This window comes from Urocitellus parryii, chromosome 4 (assembly GCF_045843805.1).
Source record: "Urocitellus parryii isolate mUroPar1 chromosome 4, mUroPar1.hap1, whole genome shotgun sequence".
Classification (NCBI taxonomy): Eukaryota; Metazoa; Chordata; class Mammalia; order Rodentia; family Sciuridae; genus Urocitellus; species Urocitellus parryii.
The window spans coordinates 1,625,446-1,636,350 of record NC_135534.1 but is presented as its reverse complement, the minus strand read 5'-3'; the positions used below and the strand labels follow the sequence as shown (position 1 = coordinate 1,636,350).

General features: G+C 64.4%; 1 long non-coding RNA gene across 2 annotated transcripts; it reads right to left on the bottom strand.

Moving 5' to 3' along the window:
* Positions 1-234: 234 nt before the first annotated feature.
* LOC144254542 (uncharacterized) lies at positions 235-3,569 on the bottom strand. Of its 2 annotated transcripts, XR_013343507.1 has the most exons (4): positions 3,343-3,569; positions 829-863; positions 643-656; positions 235-250 (listed from the first exon to the last, which is right to left on the bottom strand). It is a non-coding gene; the product is annotated as an uncharacterized LOC144254542 (long non-coding RNA). The 2 variants fall into 2 exon arrangements; XR_013343506.1 differs by lacking the exon at positions 235-250 and having other exon boundaries at positions 266-656; positions 3,343-3,565.
* Between the last annotated feature and the right edge of the window lie 7,336 nt (positions 3,570-10,905).

Sequence of the window (10,905 nt, the reverse complement as noted above, 5' to 3'; positions counted from 1 at the left end):
TAATGGATGGGAGTGATGGGAAGTTAATGATGACTTGATTAATGAGGAAGTCATTAACCATTAACGAGGAGACACATTAATCATTAAACAAGTTAATGATCAAGGCTAATGGTTAACGGTGAAGAAGAGGGACAGTTAATGGATGAGCTGAGGAGGACCCAAGGTCCAGGTGGACAGGGCTCTGTTAAGAGGAAGGTCTAGGGGGCCGAGGGCCTCGGGGCTGCCTAGTTACCTTCCTCCTCGTACTGCTCTGCATTGGAAGAGAACAAAAGAGAGGAGCCATGTTAGCAGGGGCCAGCTGCCCGGTCCCTGAGGCCCAGCCGCTTCTGCTGGCCAGGGATGAGGGTCAGGGGTCCTCAGGGCCAGAGCAGCCTGCCTGGCAGTGGAGTCCTGAGGGCCACACAGCCCCCAGTCTGCTCCCCGGTAGGTGGACAGGCTGAGGTGTGGCCACCTCTTAGAGGCCGGGGAAGGCCGGAATGCAGGGCCACTTCCAGAGGGTCACTCTGAAGCCCACCACCTAGAGATCTGGGACTTTCAGGCCCAGGGTTCCCAGAGGACATGTGGCATCCATGGTGACCCCCTCCCCAGTGGAGACTTTTCCGTCTCGAGGTAGAAGTAAAGAGAGAGAGAGCGGATACTCACCCTCAACCTGTTCACTGCAGAGGCCGGGGAGGGAGAGAGGGGGAGAGAGAAAGGGAGGTGAGGTGGACTTCTACTGGCAGGTCCGCATGGACGGCAGAGCCAGCCCTACGCTGAAGCCCAGCCCCACACCCCACTGGGCAGGCAGCTGGCAGCAGCGGGCGGTGGGCAGCGGGCAGCGGTACTCACACTTCCTCGTCAGACATGGTGGAGGTGGGCTGTTTCTGGGGGGGAGGGGAGAGTTAGGAACGGCCCTGGTTCGGGAGCAGGGGGTTCTCAGAGCTGGGATGGAGAGGGGACTCCTGCGGATGGGGTGGGAGCAGCCGTTGGTCCTCGAGCAGGTCCGCCCTTGGGCACACAGCCCCGGGACCTGCTCCTTCCTGCCCTGGATCCAGCGTGGAGCTTGGAATCCACGAGCCGGTTGGGACTCTGGAAGGTCATGGCCTCCACCCCTCCCTGGGAGCCCCCAGGAATGTCACCGGGAAGGCAGAGCAGGCTGCTCCAGACCCTGGAAGTCTGGCTGATTGGATCAGGACCTGCCTCTGGGTGGCCTCTGCCACTGCCCAGGCTGGGGGCCTCCCTGGGAGCCCCAAGATGGCGAGCTGGGCCCCCAAATGGGTAATAGGATCTTCTCTGGCTTGTCAACTCCACTGTCCCCCGTGAGAGTCCCTCTTCCCAGTGGGACTTCCAGGCCACATGTCCTCCTGGAGGAAGACGCTTCTCTGCAGGGCGCCTCAAGCCCCTGAGGACCCCTCCTCCAAATCAGAGCGCACGCGGCCTGTCTCCTCGTCTTCCCTCTTCTCTAGGAGATGGAGACAGTCCCTGGGCTCCCTGGGCTGCAGGAACTGGCCGCCACACCCCCCATGGTGGCCTGGGGTCACTCTGAGCAGCTGTGTCAGAACGTGGGCCCTGGGGTCTGAGAAACCAGACTCTCCACAGCATGTCAGAGCCGACTGGAAGCGGGCAGTCAAGGTCCCCAGGGAACTTCCCTAAGAAGGCGCCGCACATCTGTGGACTGGCATCTGCAGCCCGCTGCTAAGACGGGAGCCGTTCCCAAGCCCTCTGTGGGGAACACGGGTTTCCCAGAGCCACTCAAGCTCCGTGCAAAATCAGCTGACATGTGTCTTCAGAATCCTCTCCAGGCCTGGGTCCCGCCCGGGTCCTCCCAGACCCCTGCCCAGACTCTCTGGGACCTCCAGGGTATGTGACCTCTGGGGTGGTGACTCTGCTTCTCCTCATCCTTGGAGACTGCCCACCCCTCAGGTCCAGGCCCTAACCCCGCCACCTCCCCTGAGTGCCACTCCCTGGGGAGGGGCTGTGGGGGTCGTGCCCTTCTGTGGCCACCTCTGACCCAGTAGGGTCAACACCTGTCAGTGCCGACAGAGGGGGCAGTGACCACACCCAGGGAGTCATGTACAAGGAGCAGTGACAGCTGAAGTGTCCAGAAATAGACACCAAAATCAGCAAGATGCCTCTGCCCAGAAACCCAAGATGGGCGGGGGGCGGGGCGGGCCAGGGGCCAGCCTCCCTCCTCATCTCCAGTCTCCTCCAAGACCCCAGCCAGGGTCCACTCTACCAGTGGGGAAACTGAGGCTCCTGCCCCTCCTCAGAGAGCCTAAGGCCCACAGGGATCCTTGGTGCCCCCTCACGGTCTGGGTGACAATCCCTGTGGGTTGGGGAGAGTGAGGTGGAGGTGCTGGGGACGGGGACAGCATGGCAACAGCTGAGGGGGCACCAGTTGTCCAGTTTCATGTTCCATCTCAGAGCAGGGTATGAAAATAGCCTGTCAGGTCAAGTTCCTTGGGGCCACATGCCATCTTTCCCTCCTAAGAAGGTGACAAGGACCAAGGAGGAGGGGCAGGAGGCTCTGCCAATCACTTGCAGTAGGACTGCACCCAAGCCCTGCTTTGGGCCCTGCTCCCTTGTGGCCAGCCTCACCTGGCCCCCTCTCATCCTGGATGCCCAAGAACCTCTAGAAACCTCCAAAGGACCTGGTGGGCCAGGGTGCCTGGCCAGGGGATTTCAAGGGTTGAGGCCAAGGAGGGCGGGCAGGGGCCTCTTGGGAGAAACTGCTCCTTCCAGCCAAGAAGGAGGCAGGAGTGTCCAGCCCCTGCCTGGAGCCCAGCCCCTGGGTGTTCCTGACCGGTGCTTCGGAGAGCAGCCTAGGGCTTCTCCCTGGGGATTCCTCCTTGGGGTGACCGGAGACAGCTCCTGGCCCTGTTGTCATCTATACAGAGTGGCATGTCGGGCGGGGGCCATTCAAGGCAGGGGCCCCAAGGATCCTGGGGACGCACTGTGCTTGTCCATGGGCCACGCACAGAAAGCCCAGATGGCCGAGGCAACGGCGTCACAGCTGCTCTGGGCGCTTCCTCCCTCAGCCTCTCCTCTCGGCCCCTGCTCTGATTGGCCCCTCACCTCATAGCTCCTGGGGACCCTCCCCACCTCCACCCTGCGGTCGGGGCTGGAGCCAGGTGTCCTGCACCATCCCAAGCTCAGAGAACGCCCAGGTACCATGTCAGAATCCCAGGGGGGTACTGGGTGGCGGCCTGGTCTTGGCCACCATGCTTCCAGGTGAGGGGCTGGGCAGCTCGCTGGCCAAGGACCTCAGCCCCCAGGACTAGTGTCTCCTTGGATGCCAGGGGCCCCGTCCCAATGCAGGAGGCTCTGACCCCTCCTAAGAGAGCTGCTCACTGCTGCACCCACCTGTGGTCACGCCTGAGAAGGACAGGAACTCCCTGTGGACAGGTCCAGCACAGGCACTGCCTCCCGGCTGCACCCTCGTGTTATAGCGGCATTTGAGCTTTCCCAGCAGCCCATTGGCCAGCAGCTGGGCAGCCAGGGCAAGGGGGGCAGGGTGTGCCCAGGCAGTCCCCTTACCAAGTATAGGAATGGCCAGGGGAGGAGATGAAGGCAGTGAGGACAAGGAGACGTGCCTGAGAAGGAGACAGGGTCTCGCCTGCCGCAGGAAGGTGTCAGCTGCTATTTTTGCCGCCCTGGGCAGGCACATTCTTGACAGGCTGTGGAGGGAGGAAGGAGCTTGGTGGCCCCAGGGCAGGGCAGAGGGCTGTCTCTGGGCCAGACTAGTGTGGGGTCCTCAGAGCTGGGGCCCCAATTTCCCCAGCCCCCTCCCCTTTGAGAGACAAACTGTGTGGGGTGCCTATTTGGCCCATCCAGGGGTCTGCATCCAGGGGTCATTACCCCAGGGAGGCACTTGGCCTCAGCCCCACCTACTCCATAGGGGACCAGCAAGCCCCCCACATCTGAGTGCCTGAGGGGCCAGACCTGCTCCCTTGAGTGGGCGCTACTGGGGCACGCAGAATACACAGGACAAGTTGTGTCCTGAGCCTGGGGTGGGGTCTCCCGTCAATGGGGTCTCCACCCTGAGCTGGAGGGGCTCCTGTCCATGGGGTCTCCTCCCCTGATCCTGGAGGGGCTCCTGTCCATGGGGTCTACTCCCTGAGCTGGAGGGGCTCCTGTCCATGGGGTATCCTCCCCTGATCCTGGAGGGGCTGCTGTCCATGGGGTCTCCTCCCCTGAGCTGGAGGGGCTCCTGTCCATGGGGTCTCCTCCCCTGAGCTGGAGGGGCTCCTGTCCATGGGGTCTCCTCCCCTGAGCTGGAGGGACTCCTGACCATGGGGTCTCCTCCCTGAGCTGGAGGGGCTCCTGTCCATGGGGTCTCCTCCCCTGATCCTGGAGGGGCTCCTGTCCATGGGGTCTCCTCCCCTGATCGTGGAGGGGCTCCTGTCCATGGGGTCTCCTCCCCTGAGCTGGAGGGGCTCCTGTCCATGGGGTCTCCTCCCCTGATCCTGGAGGGGCTCCTGTCCATGGGGTCTCCTCGCCTGACCCTGGAGGGGCTCCTGTCCATGGGGTCTCCTCCCCTGAGCTGGAGGGGCTCCTGTCCATGGGGTCTCCTCCGCTGATCCTGGAGGGGCTCCTGTCCATGGGGTCTCCTCCCTGAGCTGGAGGGGCTCCTGTCCATGGGGTCTCCTCCCCTGATCCTGGAGGGGCTCCTGTCCATGGGGTCTCCTACCCTGAGCTGGAGGGGCTCCTGTCCATGGGGTCTCCTCTCCTGAGCTGGAGGGGCTCCTGTCCATGGGGTCTCCTCCCCTGAGCTGGAGGGACTCCTGTCCATGGGGTCTCCTCCCCTGATCATGGAGGGGCTCCTGTCCATGGGGTCTCCTCCCCTGATCCTGGAGGGGCTCCTGTCCATGGGGTCTCCTCCCCTGATCATGGAGGGGATCCTGTCCATGGGGTCTCCTACCCTGAGCTGGAGGGGCTCCTGTCCATGGGGTCTCCTCCCCTGATCCTGGAGGGACTCCTGTCCATGGGGTCTCCTCCCCTGATCCTGGAGGGGCTCCTGTACATGGGGTCTCCTCCCCTGATCCTGGAGGGGCTCCTGTCCATGGGGTCTCCTACCCTGATCCTGGAGGGGCTCCTGTCCATGGGGTCTCCTCCCCTGATCCTGGAGGGGCTCCTGTCCATGGGGTCTCCTCCCCTGATCCTGGAGGGGCTCCAGTCCATGGGGTCTCCTCCCCTGATCCTGGAGGGGCTCCAGTCCATGGGGTCTCCTCCCCTGATCATGGAGGGGCTCCTGTCCATGGGGTCTCCTCCCCTGAGCTGGAGGGGCTCCTGTCCATGGGGTCTCCTCCCCTGAGCTGGAGGGGCTCCTGTCCATGAGGTCTCCTCCCCTGAGCTGGAAGGGCTCCTGTCCATGGGGTCTCCTCCCCTGATCCTGGAGGGGCTCCTGTCCATGGGGTCTCCTCCCCTGAACCTGGAGGGGCTCCTGTCCATGGGGTCTCCTCCCCTGAGCTGGAGGGGCTCCTGTCCATGGGGTCTCCTCCCCTGATCCTGGAGGGGCTCCTGTCCATGGGGTCTCCTCCCCTGATCATGGAGGGGCTCCTGACCATGGGGTCTCCTCCCCTAATCCTGGAGGGACTCCTGTCCATGGGGTCTCCTCCCCTGATCCTGGAGGGACTCCTGTCCATGGGGTCTCCTCACCTGATCATGGAGGGGCTCCTGTCCATGGGGTCTCCTCCCTGAGCTGGAGGGGCTCCTGTCCATGGGGTCTCCTGCCCTGATCATGGAGGGGCTCCTGTCCATGGGATTTCCTCCCCTGATCCTGGAGGGGCTCCTGTCCATGGGGTCGCCTCCCCTGATCATGGAGGGGCTCCTGTCCATGGGGTCTCCTCCCCTGAGCTGGAGGGACTCCTGTCCATGGGGTCTCCTCCCTGAGCTCGAGGGACTCCTGTCCATGGGGTCTCCTCCCCTGATCCTGGAGGGACTCCTGTCCATGGGGTCTCCTCCCCTGATCCTGGAGGGGCTCCTGTCCATGGGGTCTCCTCCCCTGAGCTGGAGGGGCTCCTGTCCATGGGGTCTCCTCCCCTGATCCTGGAGGGACTCCTGTCCATGGGGTCTCCTCCCCTGAGCTGGAGGGGCTCCTGTCCATGGGGTCTCCTCCCCTGATCCTGGAGGGACTCCTGTCCATGGGGTCTCCTCCCCTGATCATGGAGGGGCTCCTGTCCATGGGGTCTCCTCCCCTGATCCTGGAGGGGCTCCTGTCCATGGGGTCTCCTCCCCTGATCCTGGAGGGGCTCCTGTCCATGGGGTCTCCTCCCCTGATCATGGAGGGGCTCCTGTCCATGGGGTCTCCTACCCTGATCCTGGAGGGGCTCCTGTCCATGGGGTCTCCTCCCCTGATCCTGGAGGGGCTCCTGTACATGGGGTCTCTTCCCCTGATCCTGGAGGGACTCCTGTCCATCGGGGCCTCCTCCCCTGATCCTGGAGGGACTCCTGTCCAGGGTCTCCTCCCTGAGCAGGAGGGGCTCCTGTCCATGGGGTCTCCTCCCCTGATCCTGGAGGGGCTCCTGTCCATGGGGTCTCCTCCCTGAGCTGGAGGGGCTCCTGTCCATGGGGTCTCCACCCCTGATCCTGGAGGGGCTCCTGTCCATGGGGTCTCCTCCCCTGATCCTGGAGGGGCTCCTATCCATGGGGTCTCCTCCCCTGATCCTGGAGGGGCTCCTGTACATGGGGTCTCCTCCCCTGATCCTGGAGGGGCTCCTGTCCATGGGGTCTCCTCCCCTGATCCTGGAGGGGCTCCTGTCCATGGGGTCTCCTCCCCTGATCCTCTAGGGACTCCTGTCCATGGGGTCTCCTCCCCTGATCCTGGAGGGACTCCTGTCCATGGGGTCTCCTCCCCTGATCCTGGAGGGGCTCCTGTCCATGGGGTCTCCTCCCCTGAGCTGGAGGGGCTCGGGTCCATGGGGTCTCCTCCCCTGATCCTGGAGGGGCTCCTGTCCATGGGGTCTCCTCCCCTGATCCTGTAGGGGCTCCTGTACATGGGGTCTCCTCCCCTGAGCTGGAGGGGCTCCTGTCCATGGGGTCTCCTCCCCTGATCCTGGAGGGGCTCCTGTCCATGGGGTCTCCTCCCCTGATCCTGGAGGGGCTCCTGTCCATGGGGTCTCCTCCCCTGATCCTGGAGGGGCTCCTGTCCATGGGGTCTCCTCCCCTGATCCTGGAGGGACTCTTGTCCATGGGGTCTCCTCCCCTGATCCTGGAGGGGCTCCTGTCCATAGGGTCTCCTCCCCTGATCCTGGAGGGGCTCCTGTCCATAGGGCCTCCTCCCGTGATCATGGAAGGGCTCCTGTCCATGGGGTCTCCTCCCCTGAGCTGGAGGGACTCCTGTCCATGGGGTCTCCTCCCTGAGCTTGAGGGACTCCTGTCCATGGGGTCTCCTCCCCTGATCCTGGAGGGACTCCTGTCCATGGGGTCTCCTCCCCTGATCCTGGAGGGGCTCCTGTCCATGGGGTCTCCTCCCCTGATCCTGGAGGGGCTCCTGTCCATGGGGTCTCCTCCCCTGATCCTGGAGGGGCTCCAGTCCATGGGGTCTCCTCCCCTGATCCTGGAGGGGCTCCAGTCCATGGGGTCTCCTCCCCTGATCATGGAGGGGCTCCTGTCCATGGGGTCTCCTCCCCTGATCCTGGAGGGGCTCCTGTCCATGGGGTCTCCTCCCCTGAGCTGGAGGGGCTCCTGTCCATGAGGTCTCCTCCCCTGAGCTGGAAGGGCTCCTGTCCATGGGGTCTCCTCCCCTGATCCTGGAGGGGCTCCTGTCCATGGGGTCTCCTCCCCTGAACCTGGAGGGGCTCCTGTCCATGGGGTCTCCTCCCCTGAGCTGGAGGGGCTCCTGTCCATGGGGTCTCCTCCCCTGATCCTGGAGGGGCTCCTGTCCATGGGGTCTCCACCCCTGATCATGGAGGGGCTCCTGACCATGGGGTCTCCTCCCCTAATCCTGGAGGGACTCCTGTCCATGGGGTCTCCTCCCCTGATCCTGGAGGGACTCCTGTCCATGGGGTCTCCTCACCTGATCATGGAGGGGCTCCTGTCCATGGGGTCTCCTCCCTGAGCTGGAGGGGCTCCTGTCCATGGGGACTCCTGCCCTGATCATGGAGGGGCTCCTGTCCATGGGATCTCCTCCCCTGATCCTGAAGGGGCTCCTGTCCATGGGGTCTCCTCCCCTGATCATGGAGGGGCTCCTGTCCATGGGGTCTCCTCCCCTGAGCTGGAGGGACTCCTGTCCATGGGGTCTCCTCCCTGAGCTCGAGGGACTCCTGTCCATGGGGTCTCCTCCCCTGATCCTGGAGGGACTCCTGTCCATGGGGTCTCCTCCCCTGATCCTGGAGGGGCTCCTGTCCATGGGGTCTCCTCCCCTGAGCTGGAGGGGCTCCTGTCCATGGGGTCTCCTCCCCTGATCCTGGAGGGACTCCTGTCCATGGGGTCTCCTCCCCTGAGCTGGAGGGGCTCCTGTCCATGGGGTCTCCTCCCCTGATCCTGGAGGGACTCCTGTCCATGGGTCTCCTCCCCTGATCATGGAGGGGCTCCTGTCCATGGGGTCTCCTCCCCTGATCCTGGAGGGGCTCCTGTCCATGGGGTCTCCTCCCCTGATCCTGGTGGGGCTCCTGTCCATGGGGTCTCCTCCCCTGATCATGGAGGGGCTCCTGTCCATGGGGTCTCCTCCCCTGATCCTGGAGGGGCTCCTGTTTTAGGGGTCTCCTCCCCTGATCCTGGAGGGGCTCCTGTCCATGGGGTCTCCTCCCCTGATCATGGAGGGGCTCCTGTCCATGGGGTCTCCTACCCTGATCCTGGAGGGGCTCCTGTCCATCCGGTCTCCTCCCCTGATCCTGGAGGGGCTCCTGTACATGGGGTCTCTTCCCCTGATCCTGGAGGGACTCCTGTCCATGGGGTCTCCTCCCCTGATCCTGGAGGGACTCCTGTCCATGGGTCTCCTCCCTGAGCTGGAGGGGCTCCTGTCCATGGGGTCTCCTCCCCTGATCCTGGAGGGGCTCCTGTCCATGGGGTCTCCTCCCTGAGCTGGAGGGGCTCCTGTCCATGGGGTCTCCACCCCTGATCCTGGAGGGGCTCCTGTCGATGGGGTCTCCTCCCCTGATCTTGGAGGGGCTCCTATCCATGGGGTCTCCTCCCCTGATCCTGGAGGGGCTCCTGTACATGGGGTCTCCTCCCCTGATCTTGGAGGGGCTCCTGTCCATGGGGTCTCCTCCCCTGATCCTGGAGGGGCTCCTGTCCATGGGGTCTCCTCCCCTGATCCTCTAGGGACTCCTGTCCATGGGGTCTCCTCCCCTGATCCTGGAGGGACTCCTGTCCATGGGGTCTCCTCCCCTGATCCTGGAGGGGCTCCTGTCCATGGGGTCTCCTCCCCTGAGCTGGAGGGGCTCCTGTCCATGGGGTCTCCTCCCCTGATCCTGGAGGGGCTCCTGTCCATGGGGTCTCCTCCCCTGATCCTGGAGGGGCTCCTGTCCATGGGGTCTCCTCCCCTGAGCTGGAGGGGCTCCTGTCCATGGGGTCTCCTCCCCTGATCCTGGAGGGGCTCCTGTCCATGGGGTCTCCTCCCCTGATCCTGGAGGGGCTCCTGTCCATGGGGTCTCCTCCCCTGATCCTGGAGGGGCTCCTGTCCATGGGGTCTCCTCCCCTGATCCTGGAGGGACTCCTGTCCATGGGGTCTCCTCCCCTGATCCTGGAGGGGCTCCTGTCCATAGGGTCTCCTCCCCTGATCCTGGAGGGGCTCCTGTCCATGGGGCCTCCTCCCCTGATCATGGAGGGGCTCCTGTCCATGGGGTCTCCTCCCCTGAGCTGGAGGGACTCCTGTCCATGGGGTCTCCTCCCTGAGCTTGAGGGACTCCTGTCCATGGGGTCTCCTCCCCTGATCCTGGAGGGACTCCTGTCCATGGGGTCTCCTCCCCTGATCCTGGAGGGGCTCCAGTCCATGGGGTCTCCTCCCCTGAGCTGGAGGGACTCCTGTCCATGGGGTCTCCATCCCTGAGCTGGAAGGGGCTCCTGTCCATGGGTCTCCTCCCCTGATCATGGAGGGGCTCCTGTCCATGGGGTCTCCTCCCCTGAGCTGGAGGGGCTCCTGTCCATGGGGTCTCTTCCCCTGATCCTGGAGGGGCTCCTGTCCATGGGGTCTCCTCCCCTGAGCTGGAGGGGCTCCTGTACATGGGGCCTCCTCCCCTGATCCTGGAGGGGCTCCTGTCCATGGGGTCTCCTCCCCTGATCCTGGAGGGGCTCCCGTCCATGGGGTCTCCTCCCCTGAGCTGGAGGGGATCCTGTCCATGGGGTCTCCTCCCCTGATCCTGGAGGGGCTCCTGTCCATGGGGTCTCTTCCCCTGATCCTTGAGGGGCTCCTGTCCATAGGGTCTCCTCCCCTGATCCTGGAGGACTCCTGTCCATGGGGTCTCTTCCCCTGATCCTGGAGGGGCTCCTGTCAATGGGGTCTCCTCCCCCGAACTGGAGGGACTCCTGTCCATGGGGCCTCCTCCCCTGAGCTGGAGGGGCTCCTGTCCATGGGGTCTCCTCCCCTGAGCTGGAGGGGCTCCTGTCCATGGGGTCTCCTCCCCTGAGCTGGAGGGGCTCCTGTCCATGGGGTCTCCTCCCCTGATCCTGGAGGGGCTCCTGTCCATGGAGTCTCCTCCCCTGAGCTGGAGGGGCTCCTGTCCATGGGGTCTCCTCCCCTGAGCTGGAGGGGCTCCTGTCCATGGGGTCTCCTCCCCTGAGCTGGAGGGGCTCCTGTCCATGGGGTCTCCTCCCCTGAGCTGGAGGGGCTCCTGTCCATGGGGTCTCTTCCCCTGATCCTGGAGGGGCTCCTGTCCATGGGGTAACCTCCCCTGATCCTGGAGGGGCTCCTGTCCACGGGGTCTCCTCCCCAGAGCTGTAGGGGCTCGTGTCCATGGGGTCTCCTCCCTGAGCTGGAGGGGCTCC